Source organism: Rhinoderma darwinii, chromosome 5 (assembly GCF_050947455.1).
Source record: "Rhinoderma darwinii isolate aRhiDar2 chromosome 5, aRhiDar2.hap1, whole genome shotgun sequence".
NCBI classification, from domain to species: Eukaryota; Metazoa; Chordata; class Amphibia; order Anura; family Rhinodermatidae; genus Rhinoderma; species Rhinoderma darwinii.
This window is the reverse complement of record NC_134691.1, coordinates 146,730,857-146,754,355: the sequence shown is the minus strand read 5'-3', so window position 1 is coordinate 146,754,355 and position 23,499 is coordinate 146,730,857. Positions and strand designations below refer to the sequence as shown.

The following is a 23,499-nucleotide window of genomic DNA, read 5'->3' as shown; positions in this document are numbered from 1 at the left end:
ACGCTCATCTCCTGAAATACTCTGTGCTGCTGTGAACTCTGCTCTTACCGTTACGTGGTGACTTGCCAATCATGAAGGTGTTATTGAGGACAGGAGTGGAGGAGAGGTAACAGACTGAGGGCTACGTAATGGTAAGAGCAGAGTTCACAGCAGCACTGAATCTGCACGCTCATCTCCTGAAATACTCTGTGCTGCCTTAAACTCTGTGGACAGGTCAGGATCCTGTTTCTTTTAAATGCTGCACTGTAGCGCAGCCTTATATAGTGGATCGAGCATTTAAAAGAAACAGGATCCTGACCTGTCCACAGAGTTTAAGGCAGCACAGAGTATTTCAGGAGATGAGCACGGCTGGCCACGGCAGCCGGTCGTTTTTACGAGCCGTGCTCCCATTATGCATACGACCGTAAAAACACCCGTTATTGCGGGCTCATAGACTTCTGTTACCCACGGGTACCTTCCCGTTTTCTATTTTTCTATTTTACATGCCGTGCTGCTATACTTTATAATGACAGCACGAGTCGTAATTATGAGCACGGCCCGTAAAATAAAAAAATAGAACATGTTCTATCTTTTTAACGGGACGGGCACCTTCCCGTGAGAAAACGGGAAATATAGGACATGTCGTGAGTTTTTTTCAGCGGACTCGGGCTGAGCAAAATTCAACGCAACTGTCTGCACTGCCCCATAGAGTAATATAGGTGCGTACGACACGTGTGAAAAGCGCGCGCGTTGCACAGACGTATATCACACTCGTGTAAACGAGGCCTTAAAAAGAGGTGTTACAATTTGATGTGTTAAAGGCTGTGTAAACCTTTCACAATTTTTTTTTTTTTTTAAATGGTTTATGGTGTTTGGTGCAACCTTTCTAAATAATTATTAAAAATAATTTTTACTTTTTGAGATACAGCTGCTTTGTATCCTGTTATACAGAGCCGCTGTATCTAGCACTGAAACCTGTATTGTCAGGACAGCGGGTCTGATAGTTTCAGAGTCACTGGCTCCTGCGGGTCTCTGACACGAAGGATCGAGCTGCAATCGATCACATCTACGTTATTGGATCGTGTGTGTCAGAGTTTCTATTATTTTTCATACTACAAATTTTTTTTTTTTTTTTTTTGCAGGTTCCGTTGGACCATTTGGACTACGTTGTAGATTCGTTGGACTACTTCGATGTACATTTTTTTTAAATAAAATGGTCAAAGAGGGTTGTGTAGGGGAGTTTTTATCTCAATAAAAAATTTTTTTCTCATGTCTCTGTGATTTTCAACACTTTATTACCACCTTAGTAATGGCTGCTGTGTAATAGACAGTGTCCACTACTAAGGCTAGGGCTTAGTGTTAGCCAGTAAAAAGGCTAGCACTAACCCCCCATTATTACCCCGGTACCCACCGCCACCAGGGGTACTGGGAAGAGTCAGATACAACCTAGTACCCGACCCTCTGTAGTGAGGGATGGGTACTGAGGCCGCCGCAGACTGGTATTCCCACCCTGGTAATGCTGCCTGCTACGGCTATGTTGTATCTGGCTGGTTATCAAAAATGGGGGGGGGACCCCATGTTGTTTTTTTTAATGTTTTTTTTAAATCAACATGGGGTCCCCCCCATTTTTCATAATCAGCCATATACAACACAGCAGATGCAGCCTAGCATTACCAGGGTGGGAAGGCCCATGGTTTTTAGCCCTTCCGGGCATGATAATGCTAACCTGCGGCCGCCCCAGTACCCAGCTGTCGCTTCAGATGGTTAGGTACTGGATCGTACCCGGCTCTTCTCAGTACCCCTGGTAGCGGTGGGTAGCGGGCTAATAATGGGGAGTTATTGCTAACCTTTTAACCGGCTAATACTAAGCCCCGTCTTAGTAATGGATGTTGTTATTCAGACAACGCCCATTACTGAGGTAATAAAGTATTAAAAATACACCGAGACATAAGAAAACAGTTTTTATTGAAATAAAAACTCCCCCACACAACCCTCTCACCATATCATTTAAGAAGAAAAAACAAAAGTAAATCATCAAAGTAGTCCAACAAGTCTAGGCTGTAGTCCAAACGGTCCAGCGGAACCTACCTGAAAAGAAAAAAAAAGTTAGTACAAAAAATAAAAAACTTATACTCACCTAGAGCAGTCTTCTGTCCTTTTTTCTCCCCTGTGCTGCAATAGAAACTAGAGGTCAATAAAAAATAATTCCCCCTCATGTAATGCTGCTACCTGTAAACTATAAGTCATCCACCAGAGGTAAAAATGTTTCCCCATGGCTGAGTACAAGTAAGTCTAATTCCTAGGTGACACTTTCTTTTACTCCGCTATCGAGAAATATTATTTCCTGTCGGATGATTTTTCCTTTGACACCTAGCAGAGTTCTACACGGGCGGAGTTGCTGTTCCACATTTAATAAATTATGAACAGAGAGTATTCACTATCATTTTTCTAATTGTTTAAAAGCTCAAAAAGCCTTTTACGGATGTGTAATGAATTTCATGTTTTGTTTTTTATAGTGGACACAGGCACCGACCAGAAGTATTTGCAGCATCAAGTGCTTCCAGTCCAGATACCAATATCAACCTATCAGGACTTGGTCCTCCACATGAAAAGGTAGGCACTCTTCCCCTATTACTCCACTTTAGACACTGCACTATTCTCACATTTATTCTGTAAACTATTATTTAAATTCTATGATACTTACGCAGTGGGGCACACATCGTGCCCCACTGCGTAAGTATCATAGAATTTAAATAATGGTGGCAGTTTAAGACTTAACCCGTTAGTGACCAGCCCATAGTGTTTCTACGTCGGTCACTAACGGGCCTTATTCCGATGCAATAGGCTTTTTACGTCGCTGCATCGGAATAAGTAAACAGAGCAGGGAGCTGTGAAATCTGCCAGAGGGCTGGGGGCGTCCCTGCTCGAACGTGTGAGATCGATATTAGTATTGATCTCACCCGTTTAACCCTTCAGATGCGGCGCTCAATAGCGTGCACCGCATGAGTGGTTTTGGAGAAAGGGGGGAGCTCCCTCTCATCCCACTGACACCCGGTGATAAGATCACCGAGTGTCTGTGTCTCCGATGGCAGCCGGGGGTATAATAAAGGCCCCCAGGTCTTCCTGTAGTGAATGCCTGCTAGGTCATACCGGAGGCCTAGCACACGGACAGGCATAATACACTGCAATACAGAAGTATCGCAGTGTATTATAAATGCGATCGGACGATCGCACAGTGAAGTCCCTTAGTGGGATTAGTAAAAAAGTAACAAAAGAAGTTTAATAAAAAAATGAAAAAAAAACACTTTTTCCCCTTACAAACTTCTTTATTATTAACAAACAAAAATAAATAAAGTAAAAAAGTCACACATATTTGGTATCGCCGCGTCCGCAACGACCCCAACTACAAACTTATTACATCATTTAACCCGCACGGTGAACGTCGTAAAAAATAAAATAAAAAGCCATGCAAAAATTGCTGTTTTCTTTGAATCCAGCCTTAAAAAAAATGCAATAAAAAGTGATCAAAAAGTCGCATCTACTCCAAAATGGTACCGATAAAAACTACAAGCCGTCCTGCAAAAAAAAAAAAAAAAGCCCTCATACAACTGCATCGGCGGAAAAATAAAAACGTTACGGCTCTTCAAAATATGGAGACACAAAAACATTTTTGAAAAAAAAAAGTGTTTTCACTGTGTAAAAGTAGTAAAACATACAAAATCTATACAAATATTGTGTCATTGCAATTGCTACAACCCGCTGAATAAAGTTATTGTGTTATTTATACCACACGGTAAACGGCGTAAATTTAGGACGCAGAAAAGTGTGGCGAAATTGCTGTTTTTTTTCTATTCCTCCACAAAAAAAGTTAATAAAAGTTAATGAATTAATTCTATGTACCCCAAAATGGTGCTATTAAAAATTACAACTTGTCCTGCAAAAAACAAGACCTTATACAGCTATGTCGACGCAAAAAAGAAAAGGTTTCAGCTCTTTGAATGAGACGATGAAAAAACTTAACAAATAGCTTGGCCATTAAGGTCTAAAATAGGCTGGTCATTAAGGGGTTAAAGAGTTGCTCCACTACATAAAATATATGAACAGCTTTTTGTTGGTTATGTGTCCTTCCTTACTTTTGTTTAGCCTGTTTTGAGATATCCTCAGATATATGGCATGAGATGAGCAGCTTTTCAAACATTGTTTTCTATTTATGTTTTTACTCTAATCTGGTCATCTCACACCACATATGTAGGGATATCTCAAAACAAGCAGAAATGTAAGGAAGGACACATCTGTATGTGCATGGCACAATACATATTTACACAATTTCCACCATCATATTTTAATAGATGCAGTCAACACATAAATCGGGCGCTCAAAAACGAAGAGTGCAACAGTCTAGAGAACAACAACAAAAAGAAGAGATTGCTAAAATTCCAAAGTTGGACACATTCTTTAAAAAGAAAACCCAACCTGGAACAGACCAAGAGCCCAGCAGCAGTTTACCGTCTACTTCAGCATCTGACCCAACTAATGTTTCCACTGAATCAGGGTCAGTTAATGCTGAGTTAGATATTCAGGCAGATGATCCCGTGGAAAGTATTGAAGAGTTGGGTGCACATGTTGAAATTGTGCAATTTCCTTCGGATGTTGGACTGTGGGGCGAAAATATTTCCAAAGAAGTGCTGGAATACTGGGTTTCAAGGGGAAGCAAGGTTTGCCAAAATGTTGATGCTGACTTTAAAAACTCAGGAGTATTCTCAAGTGAAGGATATTATCGTTACTGCAACAAATCATACTTCACCCATGTTAACCCAAAAACGAAAGAAATCTCAAAGAGAAATTGGTTATGTTATTCCCCAACTAATGGAAAATTATTTTGCTTTGCTTGCAAACTGATCGCCAGTAGACGTGGCCCTTTTACTCATGGATTTAATGACTGGAAGCACGCAGAGGATAGAATCTTCAATCATGAATGTAGTGATATCCACAAACAATCTGTCTTATCAATAGTGGAAAGAGGTAAAATCTCTGGACGAATTGACAGCCAGATAATTTCCCAATTGGAGGGTGAAACGTTGTACTGGCGCAAGGTACTTAAAAGATGTCTCATTGTTATCCAGTACCTTGCTGAACGGGGCCTTCCACTGAGAGGCAAAGATGAAATTATTGGCTCCCCTCACAATGGAAATTACTTAGGCATCTTAGAAACTATGGCAAATGTTGATGAGTTTCTAGACGAACATATCAAACAATATGCCAACAAAGGAAAAGGCCACACGTCGTATCTTTCCTCCACTATCTGTGAAGAACTAATACAAATTTTGGGATTCAAAATTCTGAGTATAATTGGGCAAGAATTGAAGAAAGCAAAGTTTTATTCGATTTCTGTGGATTCCACGCCTGATATCACTCACTCTGATCAATTAACTTTCATTGTTAGATATGTTTTACCAACTGGGCCTGTGGAGAGGTTTTTACAATTTTTACCAGTGCTTGGTCACTCTGGCAAAAACATTGCACAACTAATTTTGGATTTTTTGGACGAACAGAAAATCAACATTAAAGATTGTCGAGGGCAATCCTATGATAATGCAGCGAACATGAGTGGCAAGTACAACGGTGTACAAACAATCATTAGGGAGCAGTGCCCTTATGCAACATTTATACCATGTGCTGCACACTCTCTTAACCTGGTAGGTAAAAACAGTGCAGAATGTAACCCAGTTGTCTACAGATTTTTTAACAATCTTGAGCAACTGTATGTTTTTTTTTCATCCTCAACTTCCAGATGGAGAATGCTGGTAGAAAAACAGAAAGCTTTAGGCCTGCCAGTTGTTAAGCATCTTTCTGGTACTAGATGGTCTGCGAGACATGATGCTGTATCAGCACTTTACAAGGGCTATGAGTCTATATGCAGTCTGTTAGAATGCATGTCCTCTGATCCTGACTACAGCTCATGCAGAAACGAAGCCTGCTCTTTGCTGGACACTTTCTGTCAACTGGATTCCACTATCCTTGTTGTTCTTTGGAATACCATTTTAGAAAGATTTCATACTACAAACCTGTCACTCCAAGAAGCTGGTTTGAATTTGAACACCGTCGTTGCATTATTGCAATCTCTTTCAAGTTTTGTACAGAGCCAGAGAGAAGAATTTGAGCACTATGAACAGGACGCCATCAAGTTGTGTGGCCATAATGAGTATAATGATGCTCAGAAACGTTTTCGACCACGTAATCCACGCTATGATGATGGACAAGGGGAAAGCACTGTGTTAACACCCAGGGAAAAATTTAGATGTGAAGTCTTTACCACAGTCATTGATCACTTATACAGTGGTTTACAGCGACGACTGGAGGCTTATAGTGAAGTGTGCTCCAAGTTTGGATTTTTAGCCAACCTGTCTACACTGTCCACTTCAGAAATTAAAAAAGCTGCTGCAAACCTGGTCCAGTCATATCCAGAAGACCTCATGCCAGGTGTTACAGAAACAGAACTGATCCAATTTGCAAGTTTTCTTTCTACTTCCAAGTCACAAACAATGACATCCTGTGATGATAAAATACCGGAACGCCAAATGTTCTTATTTCTTCATCAAAATGGCCTCACCCAAACCTTTTTCAACACAGAGATAATTCTGAGAATATATCTATGCATGATGGTTTCAAACTGCACAGGTGAGAGATCTTTCTCAAAATTAAAACGGATTAAAAATGAACTGAGGAGTCAAATGGGGCAAGAGAGACTCAATCATCTTTCTTTAATGAGCATTGAACATGATCTGTTAAGGACCCTGGATCTCTCAGAAATCATCAATGATTTTAGCAACAGGAAGGCCCGTAAAGCAACTCTATAATAAATTTTGGACTAAGGCTTTAATCCATTGAGAATTTTTTGCCTGTGCTCACACATTGCACTTTTCATAACTGTTAATTACTGTGAAGTGAACTGCCTCATTATTTATGTTTTCATATTTTTCAAAATTGTTAGATTCAAATGTATAATTTTCTTGTCCTTATTTGCACTTCTATACGGTACTCTTATGTTGCTGTATGTTTATTTTTCTGTATGATGTAATACAGTATATACCACTTTATTTGTTTTATATTTCTCTAAGTTAAAATTGTTAAATTATTATTTATTCTAATTAATATTTATATCTTTGACCATAATTGCACTTACATATGGTACTTTGTGTTGCCTTAGGTTTATTTTTCTGTATGACATAATAAAGTAAATGCCACTTTATATTCAATAGTTTTCTGAAAAAAAATAACTACGGTTTTACATTTGAAAACAAATATTATTAGCATTGTTTGATTTAAAGTTTAAATAAAAGTTTAAAGAAGAAAAGCGTTTTTCATGAGTCTCGCATGGGGAAAGGGGGTTGCATTGCGTTTGCGTGTGAGGGGGGCCCAAGTTGTATCAACAGCCCAGGGCCCATGGTACACTTAATCCGCCACTGAATAGGACAAACATATTGCTAAAGCCCACCCCCTTTGTCACGCTCCGCCTCAACACCTGTTCACCTGTTCAAATAGAATAAATTAGCAGGAAACTCCTGTGTTCTCTGCTGGATTTCTACAAGACTGTTTGTTTCAGGAACAAATAGGAGATCCTGTAGACTGACAAGCTGTGTGAGTAAGTTTATCTCCTGTTGACCTTTTTAATTAATTTCTATAGTCATGTTCCTTTAAAATTCTAAACCTAATTCCAAAAAAAAAACAAATAAAAAGTTATGAATAGAATGCAAAAGATACAGAAATTCTAAAAATAAATGATGGCTTGTTTCATAAAAATTATCAGTTTATTCTGTTCTACAATTAATAGATTGCGGCAAAAGAAAGATGTGTTTACAGGCTTTATTAAAGAGACTCTGTCACCACATTATAAGTGCCCTATCTCCTATATAAGGAGATGGGCGCTGTAATGTAGGTGACAGTAATGCTTTTTATTTAAAAAAACGATCTTTTTTCACAAAGTTAGGAGCGATTTAAGTTTATGCTAATGAGCTTTCTTAATGCCCAAGTGGGCGTACTTTTACTTTCGACCAAGTGGGCGTTGTACAGAGGAGTGCATGATGCTGACCAATCAGCATCATGCACTCCTCTCCATTAATTTACACTGCACTAGCGATATAGATATATCGCTATGTGCAGCCTCATACACAAGCCCTAACATTACTAGTGTCCTGATAATGAATACACATGAAATCCAGCCTGGATGTCATGTGTACTCAGAATCCTGACACTTCTGAATCTTTTTTTTGTGAGATTCCGGCAAGTGAAACCAAATCTCGTTTAGCTCCGAGATCTCGCGAGATTTCGTATCCGTTGCTGGAATCTCACAAAAAAGAGTCAGAAGTGTCAGGATTCTGAGTACACATGACGTCCAGGCTGGATTTCATGTGTATTCATTATCAGGCCACTGTAGTAATGTTAGGGTTTGTGTATGAGGCTGCACATAGCGATATATCTATATCGCTAGTGCAGTGTAAATGAATGGAGAGGAGTGCATGATGCCGATTGGTCAGAGTCATGCACTCCTCTGTACAACGCCCACTTGGTCGAAAGTAAAAGTACGCCCACTTGGGCATTAAGAAAGCTCATTAGCATAAACTTAAATCGCTCCTAACTTTGTGAAAAAATATCGTTTAAAAAAAAAAAAAAGCATTACTGTCACCTACATTACAGCGCCCATCTCCTTATGTAGTAGATAGGGCACTTATAATGTGGTGACAGAGTCTCTTTAACCCCTTAATGACCAGCCTATTTTAGACCTTAATGACCAAGCTATTTTTTACGTTTTTCCATAGTCTCAGTCAGAGCTATAACTTTTTTATTTTTGCGTCGACATAGCTGTATAAGGTCTTGTTTTTTGCGGAACAAGTTGTAATTTTTAATAGCACCATTTTGTGGTACATATTATTTATTGATTAACTTTTATTAACTTTTTTTTGGGGGGGCAACAGAAAAAAACTGCAATTTCGCCACACTTTTTTGCATCCTAAATTTACGCCGTTTACCGTGTGGTATAAATAACACAATAACTTTATTCATTGGGTTGTTGTAATTGCAACAATACCAAGTGTATATAGATTTTTTTATGTTTTACTAATTTTACACAGTAAAAACACTTTATCAAAATTATTTGCTTTTGTGTCTCCATATTTGAAGAGCCATAACTTTTTTATTTTTTCGCTGATGCAGTTGTATGAGAGCTTTTTTTTTTTTTGCGGGACGACTTGCAGTTTTTATTAGTACCATTTTGGAGTAGATGCGGCTTTTTGATCATTTTTTATCACATTTTTTTTAAGGCAGGATTCAAAGAAAACAGCAATTTTTGAATTGTTTTTTATTTTACTTTTTACGACTTTCACCGTACGCGTTAAATGATGTAATAACTTTATAGTTGGGGTCGTTACGGGTACGGTGATACCAAATATGTGTAACTTTTTTAACTTTATTTAGTTTTTTAATAATAAAGCAGTTTGTAAAGGGGATAAAGTGTGTTTTTCGTTCTTTTTTTTTTTTACTTTTTATTAAACTTTTTTTTTACTTTTTTACTAGTCCCACTAGGGGATTTCACTATGTGATCGTCCGATCGCATTTATAATACACTGCAATACTTCTGTATTGTAGTGTATTATGCCTGTCCGTGTAAAACGGACAGGCATCTTCTAGGGCATGCCTCTGGCATGGCCTAGCAGGCATACACAACAGGCAGACCTGGGGGCCTTTATTAGGCCCCCCGGATGCCATAGAAGACACCGTCACCCAGTGATCTTATCGCCGGGTGCTGGTGGGATGAGAGGGAGTTCCCTCCCTCTCTCGAAAACAATTCAGATGCGGCGCTCGCTATTGAGCGCCGCATCTGAGGGGTTAAATGGGTGAGATCGATAGTGATATCGATCTCACCCGTTCGAGCAGGGATGTCCCCAACCCTCAGCTACCTCTGGTAGCTGAGAGCAGGGACAGTTAACAGCTCCCTGCTCTGTTTATTTATTCCGATGCAGCGCCGCAAAAAGGCCTATGCATCGGAATAAAGCCGTTAGTGGCCGCCGTAAAAACACTATGGGGTGGTCACTAACGGATTAATAGAGAACTTACGCTTAAAATTAAAGTATAATCAGAAGTCCTTTAGTTGTCCCCTTTTGTTAAGTGTTAAAAATTCTAGCAGCCTAGCAAATGTTTCTTAGGCTCTGTTCACATCTGCGATGGGGTCTTGTTCTGATGTTCCGTCAGAGCTTTCCGTCAGAACGGGACCCTGAACAGACACAAGTAAACTACGCTATTGCTTCCGGCAAAACGACGGATCCGTTGCACAACAGAGACAAACGAAACCATGGGCACCGGATCAATCGTGGAAACCTATGGTGATGGAAACGGAAACCTCTGGTTTCCGTTTGTGTCAGTTTGTGTCTGTTCAGGGTCCCGTTCTGATGGAAAGCTCCGATGGATCGTCAGAACGGGACCCCAACGCAGATGTGAACAGAGCCTTAATTACATCTATTTTTCCCTTTTTATATTATATATATATTATATATTATAAAGTGACAACCATCACACTTCTAAGTCTCTGTTCACACCTGCACTCGGGCTTTCTGTTGTTCTGTTCCATCATAGGAGAAAAGCAATGAAAAACTGGAGCTTCCAGATTAGTCGCAACACGGAAACCAACGACGCCTGACGGCTCGTTCATACATGCAGCTGTGACCAGTGGCGGATTAAGTAGACCATAGGCCCTGGGCTGTTATCCAAACTTGGGCCCCCCTTCTCCACCGCCGCCCTGTAACTATTGTTAACACTTCCTTTTTGTCCAGACATTAACAAATGGGTGTTACTACTCCCCTTGTCAAAAGGCTGTGTCCCCACATACTGACAGTCTCCAACCATCGCTGACAGTATCGCACCGTGTAGGGACACATTCTCCTGACAAGGGGAATAGTAACACTTATTTTTCTATCAGTCCTGGACTGCACAAAGACTTTGTGAAATACAAGGATTTCCTATAATAAACATGTCAGTAGAGATGACAGATTGTCTATAAACCGAGTGACTCACAGGTGACGACGTAGTTTTTTTCCTCTTTTCTTCTCCATCCAGTCCAGACTTCATGACGACTTTTCCCGGCCATGACCCATTTCTGCAGAATTTGCCACTCAGATGTCTTTGGCTCCTCACTTTTCCAACATTTCCACACCTATAAACAAAGATAATATTATCATGGTGCCACACACTGTGCCCCTAAATATAATAGCACCAAACACTGCGCCCCTGAATAAAATAGTACAAGCACTGTGCCCCTAAATATTATAGCACCATAGACTGCGCCCCTGAATATAATTGTGTCAAACACTGTAGATAGCACCACACACAGCCCCCTGTAAATAGCGCTACACAGTCCTCCCCCTCTGTAAATAGTGTCACATAGCCCTCCCCCTCTTGTATATAGTGCTACACAGCAATCCCCCTTAGATATAGTGATACACAGCGCTCCCTTCTATATAGTGCTATACAACAATCCCCCCTTGTATATAGTGCTACACAGTGTCTCCCCCCTTGGACCTGCAGCTCTTGTAATTGCTCAGTATAATGTCCCCCATAGCTGCCCCCACAGTATATTGCCACCCATAGCTGCCCCCAGAGTATAATGCCCTTCATAGCTGCCTCTACACAGTATAATTTTCCCCTTAGCTGATACTACACAGTATAATGTCCCTATAGCTGCGACACAGTATAATGTCCCCATAGCTGCAACACAGTAGATTGCCTCCATAGCTGCGACACAGTATATTGCCTCCATAGCTGTGACACAGTATAATGCCCCCATAGCTGTGACACAGTATAATGCCTCCATAGCTGTGACACAGTATAATGCCCCCATAGCTGCTACACAGTATAATGCCTCCATAGCTGCAACACAGTATAATGTCCCCATAGCTGCGACACAGTATAATGCCCCATAGCTGTGACACAGTATAATGCCCCCATAGCTGCTACACAGTATAATGCCTCCATAGCTGCGACACAGTATAATGCCTCCATAGCTGCGACACAGTATAATATCCACATAGCTGCTAGACAGTATAATGCCTCCATAGCTGCAACACAGTATAATGCCTCCATAGCTGCAACACAGTATAATGCCTCCATAGCGGCAAAACACAGTATAATGCCTCCATAGCTGCAAAACAGTATAATGCCTCCATAGCTGCAACACAGTATAATGCCTCCATAGCTGTGACACAGTATAATGCCCCCATAGCTGCTACACAGTATAATGCCTCCATAGCTGCGACACAGTATAATGTCCCCATAGCTGCGACACAGTATAATGCCCCATAGCTGTGACACAGTATAATGCCCCCATAGCTGCTACACAGTATAATGCCTCCATAGCTGCGACACAGTATAATGCCCCCATAGCTGCGACACAGTATAATATCCCCATAGCTGCTACACAGTATAATGCCTCCATAGCTGCAACACAGTATAATGCCTCCATAGCTGCAACACAGTATAATGTCTCCATAGCTACAACACAGTATAATGCCCCCATAGCTGTGACACAGTATAATGCCTCCATATGAACGTACCTAATAAATGAAAAAAAGTACTTAACTATCCCGGTTGCCACGACGGTGGGGGATGCTTCTCCTCCTCTGCACTGTGCTGTGAGTGACTCCGTGCAGACAAGCGCGATGACGTCACTATAACGCCCCTGCCTGCACCGAGCCGCTCACGGCAGAGTGAATGCTGGAGCGAGGCTCCAGCATTCAACCCAACTGAATCTGCGTCCTGCGGACGCAGATTCAGTTGGAAGCGGGACAGCGCAGCAGCTAGCAGCGCTGCATAGTTTTGCGGTGTGTGCGGTTCCCGGGTGGCCGCCCGAACCACCCATATTATAATCCGCCATTGGCTGTGACTAGTACTTTATACTTTGTCCTATGGGTCGGACCCCCACCGATCACACATTGACGGAATATCCTAAGGATTGATGGGGCAGATTTAGTAATAATGTTTACGTTTTAGACAGCGTAAACTTAGACCAGGCAGTCCGAATATGCGCCAAAATTATTACAGTGGCGCTTGCTGAATGATAAATTTGGCGCATCTTGCTAGACATGTTAAAAATGTATCTCTTTCTTATACAACCTCTTGGTTGGCTCAGTTTACGACAATGTATTTTAAGTCATGCCCCCTTTTCTCTAAGCCACACCACCTTTCCAGACACTTTTGAAAAGTGTCTAGTTAGATGCAAACATATGTTTTTTGGTGCATTTTACAACACGGTCTAGGCGCAATCACATGAATAAGTCTGGCCTAATGTTTTTTCACATGAGTAAATCTGGCCTAATGTTTACGGGCCTAGTGTTTGTGCCCGTAATCACGGCCCGTGGGCCGCAGCCCGCATTTTCGGGCCGTTCTCCCATACAAAGTATGAAAGCACGGCCCGTAAAAAGCAAAAGATAGGACATGTCCTATCTTTTGCGGTACACTTCTACAGCTCGGACACCTATCCGTAGCGATACGGAAAATGTAAAGGTGTCCACGGCCAATAGAAGTGAATGGGTCCGTAATTGCGGACCGTATTACGGTCCGCAATTTCGGAGAATTTTTACAGTTGCATATTATGGTCCATATTACGGCTGCAACACCTGGACCCCGTAGTTGTATTGAACCGAAAATAGATCACTGCAATCTGTTTGGTTCATTAAAACCACTCTGGGATCAGGTGTTGCAGATGTAATATGGACCCCAATATCCATCAGTAGCCCTATTTTCTGAGGATGCCTCAATAAATGATCAGAAAGAAACAGACAAGAAACCCGGACAGCAGTACCTTGACCTTCTCATGCCCCCATAAATTTGACAAGTATTGACCTACACATATAGGTTAATAGTTCTTTGACAAAATGACACTTAAGGCCCCTATTCACACGATTGTAGATTTAGTCCGTAATTACGGACCCATTCCATTCATATCTATTTACAGGAAGGTGTCCGTGCCATACAAAGGCTCGGCAAAAGATAGGACATGTCCTATTTTTTTCTTTTTACAGACCGTGCTCCCATACTTTATATGGGAGCATGGCCCGCAAATGCAGGTGGCTGTCCGCAGCCGGCCGTGCCCGTAATCACGGACTATAATTACGGGCACAATCATGTGCATAGGGCCTAAGGCTGTAAACCGTTTACGTCACAACATTAAAATATAAAAGGAGCTACCACCTAAGACATCATCCTTCTCACATTGAGTCAATTTGACATTGAGACCTATATGCAAACTACTATTCCGAATCACTTTCGCTGCTATGAAATATATGGCTTGTCCTAGTTATTGGCAATTGTTAATGAAGCTTAGCACCAAGGACAAATTAGAGAAATCACTGACAGTGACGTTGAGTTGTCCTTAGGACATACATCGCATATGTTATTCTATAATTAGTCCATATTTTCTAATCACAATCTAATACGTGTATAGGGAATCCTGGAGGATCTATAAAACATGCATGACACTGTTTAAAATGACTGTTTTATATGAATTATGCAGATTTATGGTAATAAGACCACAAGCTTCTTCTTAACTTTCAGATTGGTCTTTATCTGGCAATGCATCCTGTGTCCCGGTGCAGCTATTTTTGATCCACTGTTATTATAAATGTCCTCTTCTCCAAGATGACCTTTAATACTAAATATAGAGCATGGTTGGTTATATGAATGCAAACTGTTGTGCACTATCCTCTGCTACAGACTCTGCAATGACGTGTTGGAGACACTTCACACCTGACCAGTCATTTGACGTGCTAATAGTCTTACAATATGTTACTTCCATTTGAATCTCCAGATAAAATCCTTGCAAGAAAACACTGTTGAAAGGGGGCCTCTTTAAAGAACCCCTTATATATACTCTAATAGAGATTATGGAGATAAGAGAAATGGGGGTCCACCCAATCTGGACCTCGTTCTATTACCCAGTGCAGAGAGACACTGCAATAAGCAGTTCTGCTCTGGAGCACTTCTGACATCTGTGCATTACTAAAAAAACTCAATGGGGCAGATTTACTAATACTGTTTTTGATGATAAATTTGGTGCACCTTTTGATTCTAAACTGTTTAAGGCCTTTTTCACACAGCAATATTTAGGTCAGTATTTTGTATCATTATTTGGAAGCCAAAACTAGGAGTGAAATCCTGACAAAGAGTTTAATGGAAAGATTTGCACCTCTTCAGTATTTTGTGCCTACTTATGATTTTGGCTTACAAATACTAATGCAAAATACGGACCTAAATACTACCGTGTGAAAGAGGCCTAAGGCCACTTTCACACGGCAGCATTTAGGTCCGTATTTTGCATGAGTATTTGTAAGCCAAAATCATAAGTAGGCACAAAATACTGAAGAGGTGCAAATCTTTCCATTATACTTTTTCTATTTATTTTCCTCTCCTGGTTTTGGCTTTTAAATACTGATGTAAAATACTGACCAAAATATTGCTGTGTGAAAAAGGCCTTATACGTTTTCTCTGTGTAGGTTCCACTACTAGTTTTAGGCTGGGTACCCACGTAGCGTAAACGCGGCAGAATTTCCGCAATGGACTTCTGTGTGGAAATTCCGCAGCATTTACAGTAGCAGCAAAGGGAATGAGATTTGAACAAATCTCATGCACACAATGCAGAAGAAATACGCAGCGAAAACGTTCATAAATTGACCTGCGCTGCTGGTTTAAATGCGCATCATGTCAATTTTTGCTGCGGATTTGTTGCGAGTTTTCCCCTTTGAATTCAATGGTGAGGTAATACTGGCAACAAATAGTAAATATTGTGACTTTTGCGTGTGGACAAGCCCTAAGGCTATGTTCACACTGATTATTTTGGGGGAGGAATATCTGCCTCAAAATTCAGTTTGGAACTTTGAGGCAGATATTCCTCTCCCTGCACGCCGATTTTCGCGGCGATTATCGCGCCGTTTTTCGCCCGCGGCCATTGAGCGCCGCGGGCATAAAACAGCGAGAAATACGCTTTCTCCTGCCTCCCATTGAAGTCAATGGGAGGTCAGAGGCGGAAGCGCCCGAAGATAGGGCATGTCGCTTCTTTTTCCCGCGAGGCAGTTTTACTGCTCGCGGGAAAAAGACGCCGACGCCTCCCATTGAAATCAATGAGAGGCGTTCTCGGGCCGTTTTTGCCGAGTTTTGCGACGCGGTTTCCGCATCAAAAAACTCGGCAAAATACCCTGCGTGAACATAGCCTAAAGCTGCAAGTCAGAAAAATAACAAACTATTTTTGTTTAAAATTAATAAATAAGTTAAAGTACAAGTTTGAAATATTTTAAAAAAAAATATTTAAAATAAATAAATATATCTGTCTATCATTGTGTTTTGTGCAACTTTGAAAATATTTTTTATTAAAAATAATTTTTACTTTTTGAGATATAGTTGCTTTGTATACTGTATACACAGCAGCTGCATCTAGCGCTGAAAGCTGTATCTGTCAGGTCAGCGGCACTGACAGGTTCAGTATCAGCGGGTCCTGCGTGTCTGACACGCAGGATTGAGCCGTTACCGATCACATCACAGTTCATAACTTGTGATCGATAATAGACACGCAATTCTCTGTCCTCCGTCCAGGCCAACCTCCTGGGATGACGTTTTATCCCAATCACAGGCTGCGGGGAACACATGGGCTGCAGCGTTATCCCAGGAGGCCGAACTGCACGGTGAACAGACGGCACGTCGCTATGGCAACGCCCAGGCGGTATTAACTTTTTTTTCACCACTGTTTCCGAAGATTCTTCTGATAATACTGATCCAAAATACTTCCCAAAATACTGCCGTGTGAAAGCAGCCAAACTGGATCCTTTTACATTATGGTTAAATGTTACTTACATTAGTGAAGTGATACAAATAGTGTGTAAACAAATAAACTTCTCCAGTGAAATGAGAAGCTTATGAAAATCTCACTTTCAAATATTTTAAAATATTAAAATGAATACAGTGCTAGGCTATGCATTTATAATGAATGTACCGCATTAAAGGATTAGGCAGATTATCCTGCTAACAATCTTGTAGTAAACATTCCAAGTTGTCATTTGAGCCACAATGAAATAGCTGCACTGGGAAGCATTTTCATTTACAGATAAGTTATGTACACACTGCAATTTGATATGACCTATAATATTTTAGCCTGTTATTGTATGCTTAACCTCTTAATGCACAGTGCCATATATGTACGAATCTGGCAGCTGATCCCTAATGCTTAGTGCTGTACATTTACGGTGCTGATTGACAGCCACCACCCTGCAGCAATGGCCAGGATTAGAGAAAACTCTGATCCTGGTTATTTAACCCTGCGATGTCATGATCTGTAGCGATTGCAGCATCAACAAAGAGCTCCTTTTGTCTGTCTGTTGTCATCTAGGCCATTGCGATGACTGGGGCTTGCAGTTTTTAATGGGACAGTGAGTTTTTGGCCTAACAAAGGCCCTAAGGGCTGTCCTGGGATAATGCCTGAAATATATGCACAGGCTATAATGCTTTGGAATATTTAAAAACCTAAACCATTTATTAAATAAAAGTCATAAAACATAAATTTTTGGTATTCGCTTTCCTGCTAAGCACATTCATCAACTATTTATAGGATAGGTGATAATGTATAATCGCTGGGGCCCCACCACTGAGACCCTCACCGATCATTAGTCTGATTCCACAAATGCACAACTGCCGCTCCATTCAAAATGGGGCTCGGGACCCCTAGTGATTGTTGGGGGTCCCAGTGGAACTGACCCTTACTCTTTCTTTACAGAAATAAGGGGAAACATGTGACAGATTTTTTTGCATAAATTTCTGCGACTTAAAATTAGTTCCATTCATCTAAATTAAACTTGCAGAAATACATGCACCTGTTGCAGAAACAACCACATTCAGATGACTGGAAATGATTTACAGTCGCAGAAATTTCTGCAGCAAAATCTGTAACGAGTGACTTCACCCTTACAAGCAAGTCAAGAGCCTAGAATCTGAGCTGGGCAGTGACATTACCAGCTTCCTCGCTGCTCTGTGTCTACTGTCTACACTCTTCTATTTGTGTCTTACCTAAGGCGATAAATAAACCTGAATGGGTATGAGCTGCAATACCAGACACCCCATTAACTGATGTGGCACTGTTTTTAGAAAAAAAAGCAGATCCTTTTATCTAATTTTTACCTCTCTCTACTAGTAATAATTAAGCGGTCAAATTTAATTTCACTGTAGACTGTAAAATTAGATTATTTTTTTTCATATAGTCTATTCGACCACAAGATGTAGGCACATTTGAAAACTGCAATATTACATTATTTGAATTTAGGACATGACAAATTTTTTAAAAAAATCGACATTTTCAATCATGAAAAAAAAATAAAAGGAACTGTAATGATGGGGGTAGGGAAATGGACAAGTGAGTCCTAATCTACCCGCCACTCTGTCCCTGCCTACTTGCAATGACCCGCCCTAGGAGACGGGGTACAACTGGGCGGCAGTCCCTACGCTCAGTAAGTGCACGAGACAAACAGACAAGGGTACACAAAGCTAAGGGAAAAGGGGCAGTTGCCCACGGCAACACCGTGAGCAACAAGAGTGGTGAATGAGCCGAGTCAAACCAGGAGAGAACGAGGTACCAAACGCAGAGCAGGAGAGTAGTCAGTAAGCCATGGTCAGAATGGAGCAGGATCAAATAGATAGAAGTTGTAGCTGGGCCAGGAAACCACACGAGAAGAATCACAAGCAAAGGAGGAACAGGAAAGGCAGGTATAAATAGACAGAGGGCGGGAGCTAGCTCCGTCTGGCCAGGCTGCGATAGGCTCTCCCACTCCTAAGCCTGCCATCCTGAGTGGTGGAAGATGGAGTCAGTCTCAGAGGCATAGACTCAGGTGCAGACTGATTACCTATGGGCGTATACACAGAAGTTGTGCCTGGCAGATCGTTTACAGGAACTTTGATATTTTCCCTTTAAAAGGTAGCTCCGCATTAAATTCAGATTCTCCTCATTTATAACCTCTTTAGCCTGTGCAGCTAGACAGTTGTGAATGAAATTGTAATAATGCTCTTCCAAATTAAATTTTAATGTTGTCAACCTATGAATCCTAATATACAGAAGGGTCCAGAATTATTTGGACAGTGACACAATCTTCATGATTTGGGCTCTGCATGCCACCACATTGGATTTGGAATAAAACAACTGTGATGCAATTGAAGTGTAGACTTTCAGGTTTAATTCAAGGGGTTGAACATAAATATCCTGTGAAACGTTTAGGAATTGCAACCATTTTTCTACACAGCCGCCTCATTTCAGGGGCTCAAAAGTAATTGGACAAATTAACATTACCATAAATAAAATGTTGTTTTTTTTAATACGCTGTAGAGAATCCTTTGCCGGCAATGACTGCCTGAAGTCTGGGACCCATGGACATCACCAAACGCTGGGTTTCCTCCTTTGTGATGCTTTGCCAGGCCTTTACTGCAGCTGTCTTCAGTTGTTGCTTGTTTGTGGCGCTTTCTGCCTTAACCGCTTCCCGACCACCCACTGTAAATTCACATCGGCGCTTGCTGGGCTCTGTGCAGCGCCGACGTGAATTCACGGTGAATTCACGATGTTATCCCCTGCCTCTAGTCCCGGAGACATGACCGGGACCTAATTGGTTCAGGTCCCGGTCATGTGATCGTAGGGAAAGTTTGTTGTAGCAACGAACTGGAAAGTTTGCTACAACAGACTTTCCCGGGGACCGATTGCGGGTGCTGCAGTCGGTTATAAGGCAAAACTGGAGGCCATACAACAGCCCCCGGGTCTGCCATGCACAGCAGCCTATGAGAATACATTAGTATTGCAGTGTATTGTACCAGCGACCTAATGATCGCTCGTTCCAGTCCCCTAAAGAGACTTTTGGGGTGTTTCCACTGTTTTGGTACCTCAGGGGCTTTGCAAATGCGACATGACACCCGAAAACCATTCCAGCTAAATTTGAGCTCCAAAAGCCTAATATTGTTCCTTCCCTTCTGAGTCTTGCCGTGGGTGCAAACAGCAGTTTATTACCACATATGGCATATTGCTGTAATCAGGACAAATTGCTTTACAAATTTTGGGGTGATTTTTCTCCTTTAGTCATTGTAAAAATTAAACATTTCTATGTTTTTTCAGAAAAAAGTAGATTTTCATTTTCACGTCCTAATGCCACTAAATTCAGCAAAAAAACTGTGGGGTCAAAATGCTAACTATACCCCTAGAAAAATTCCTTGAGGGGTGTAGTCTTCAAAATGGGGTCACTTTTGGGGGTTTCCACCGTTTTGCTCCCTCCAGGGCGTTGCAAATGCGACATGGCACTGAAAACCAATCCAGCAAAATCTGCGCTTCAAAATCCAAATGGCGCTCCTTCCCTTCTGAGCTCTGCCGTGGGTCCAAACAGTAGTTTAGTACCACATATGGGGTATTGCTGTAATCGGGAGAAGTAGCTTTACAAGTTTGGGGGTGCTTTTTATTCTTTATTTCTTGCAAATATTTTTTTTAATATTTTTTCAGAAAAAAAAGTAGATTTTCACTTTCACAGGCAAACTCCAATAAATATAGCAAAAGACCTGTGGGGTCAAGATGCTAACTATACCCATAAAAAAAATTCCTTGAGGTGTGCAGTTTTCAAAACCGTGTCACTTTTGAGGGATTTTCACTGTTTTGGCACTACAAGACCTCTTCAAACCTGACATGGTGCTTAAAATATATATAAAAAAAAAAAGAAAGCCACAAAATCCACTAGGTGCTCCTTTGCTTCTGAGGCCAGTATTTCAGTCCATTATCACACTAGAGCCACATGTGGGATATTTCTAAAAACTGCAGAATCTGGGCAATAAATATTGAGTTGTGTTTCTCTGGTAAAACCTGTGTTACAGAATTTTTTTTATTACAAATGAATTGCAACAAAAAAAATAACATTTGTCAATTTCCCCTCTACTTTGCTTTAATTCCTGTGAAACGCCTAAAGGGTTAAGAAACTTTCTCAATGCTGTTTGAATACTTTAAGGGGTGCAGTTTTTAATATGGGGTGATTTCTGGGGTCTATCTAGTATATAAGGCCCTCAAAGCCGCTTTAGAACTGAACTGGTCCCTGTAAAAATAACCTTTTGAAATTTTCTTGAAAATGTGAGAAATTGCTGCTAAAGTACTAAGCCTTGTAACATCCTAGAAAAATAAAAGGATGTTCAAAAAACGATGCAAATATAAAGTAGACATATGGAATATGTGAAATAGTAACTATTTTGTGTGGTATTACTCTGTTTTATAAGCAGATAAATTTAAAATTAGAAAAATCATAATTTTTGCAAGTGCTCTAAATTTTGGTGTTTTTCACAAATAAGCAATGAATTTATTGACCAAATTTTTCCACTAACATAAAGTACAATATGTAACGAGAAAACAATCTCAGAATCGCTTGGATTGGCAAAAGCATTCCAGAGTTATTACCACATAAATTGACACTTCAGATTTGAAAAAAATGGGGCTGGTCCTGAAGGCCAAAATGAGCTCGGTCTTGAAAGGGTTAAAGTTTTGTCTTAAGCAAGTGAAATGCAGCTCAATCCGGTTGAGATCTGGTGATTGACTTGTCCATTGCAGAATATTCCACTTCTTTGCCTTAAAAAACTCCTGGGTTGCTTTCGCTGTATGTTTTGTGCCATTGTCCATCTGTACTGTGAAGCGACGTCCAATCAATTTTGCTGCATTTGGTTGAATCTGAGCATAAAGTATATCCCTGAACACTTCAGAATTCATCCGGCTGCTTCTGTCACATCATCAATAAACACTAGTGACCCAGTGCCTTTGGCAGCCATGCATGCCCATGCCATCACACTGCCTCCACCATGTTTTACAGAGGATGTGGTGTGCTTTGGATCATGAGCCGTTCCAAGCCTTCTCCATACTTTCTTCCTCCCATCATTCTGGTGCAGGTTGATCTTAGTTTCATGCTGTTCCAGAACTGGGCGGCTTCATTACATGTTGTTTGGCAAAGTCTAATCTGGCCTTTCTATTTTTTAGGCTGATTAATGGTTTGCACCTTGTGGTGAACCCTCTGTATTTGCTCTCATCAAGTCTTCTCTTTATGGTAGACTTAGATACTGATACCCCTACTTCCAGGAGAGTGTTCTTCACTTGAGTAGATGTTGTGAGGGGGTTTTTCTTCACCATGGAAAGGATTCTGCGATCATCCACCACCGTTGTCTTCCATGGACGTCCACGCCTTTTGGAGTTCACGAGATCACCAGTGCGCTCTTTTTCTTCAAGAATGTACTAAACTGTTGATTTGGCCACTCCTAACATTTGTGCCATCTCTCTGATGGATTTCTTCATTTTTATTCAGCCTAACGATGGTCTGTTTCACTTGCATTGAGAGCTCTTTTGGCCTTATGTTGTGGGTTCACAGTAGCAGCTTCCAAATGCAAATGCCACACCTGGAATCAACTCCAGACCTTTTATCTGCTTAATTGATGATGGATTAACAGGGGAATAGCCCATACAGCCCATTAAAGAGGCTCTGTCATCACATTATAAGTGGCCTATCTCCTACATAAGGAGATGGGCGCTATAATGTAGGTGACAGCAGTGCTTTTTATTTAAAAAAAAAAAACGATCTATTTTCACCATGTTATTAGCGATTTTAGCTTTATGCTAATGAGTTTCTCAATGGACAACTGGGCGTGTTTTACTATTGACCAAGTGGGAGTTGTACAGAGGAGTGAATGACGCTGACCAATCAGTGACCAATCAGTGTCATACACTTCTCTCCATTCACTTAGTCAGCGCATAGGAATCCTTTTAGATCGCTATGTGCTGTCTTATACTAACACATTAACGATACCGAAGTGTTTAGACAGTGAATAGACATTCCACGGGATGTCTATTCACAATCCCGGCACTTCGTTAATGTTTCTGTGGTAGTTACAGCAGAGCAAGCGTAATCTCGCTCGATGACGCTGTAAATGACAGGTTACAACGAGATTACGCTTGCTCTTCTGTAACTACCACAGAAACAGTAACGAAGTGTTGGGATTGTGAATAGACATCCCGTGGAATGTCTATTCACTGGTCTAAACACTTCAGTATCGTTAATGTGTTAGTATAAGACAGCACATAGCGATCTAAAGGGATCCCTATGCGCTGACTAAATGAATGGAGAGAAGTGTATGACGCTGATTGGTCAGCGTCATACACTCCTCTGTACAACCCCCACTTGGTCAATAGTAAAACACGCCCAGTTGTTCATTGAGAAACTCATTAGCATAAAGCTAAAATCGCTAACAACATGGTGAAAATAGATCGTTTTTAAAAAAAATAAAAAGCACTACTGTCACCTACATTATAGCGCCCATCTCCTTATGTAGGAGATAGGACACTTATAATGTGGTGACAGAGCCTCTTTAAATAGCATTTGAGATAATTGTCCAATTGCCTTCGGTCCCTTAAAAAAGAGGCTGCTACATATTAAAGAGCAGTAATTCCTA

The 23,499-nt window shown here is 40.9% G+C and overlaps 1 protein-coding gene across 2 annotated transcripts in view; it reads right to left on the bottom strand.

The window, feature by feature from the left end:
- RNF182 (ring finger protein 182) overlaps positions 1-23,499 on the bottom strand; it is a 92,869-nt gene that overhangs the window by 45,295 nt on the left and 24,075 nt on the right. Inside the window, exon 2 of one of the 2 annotated variants that reach the window (XM_075828417.1) lies at positions 11,044-11,182. The exons of the other annotated variant lie outside the window; for it this stretch is intronic. The gene's annotated coding sequence lies outside the window, so the exon portion shown is untranslated. The remainder of the gene's footprint in view (positions 1-11,043; positions 11,183-23,499) is intronic. 2 annotated transcript variants of the gene reach the window in all.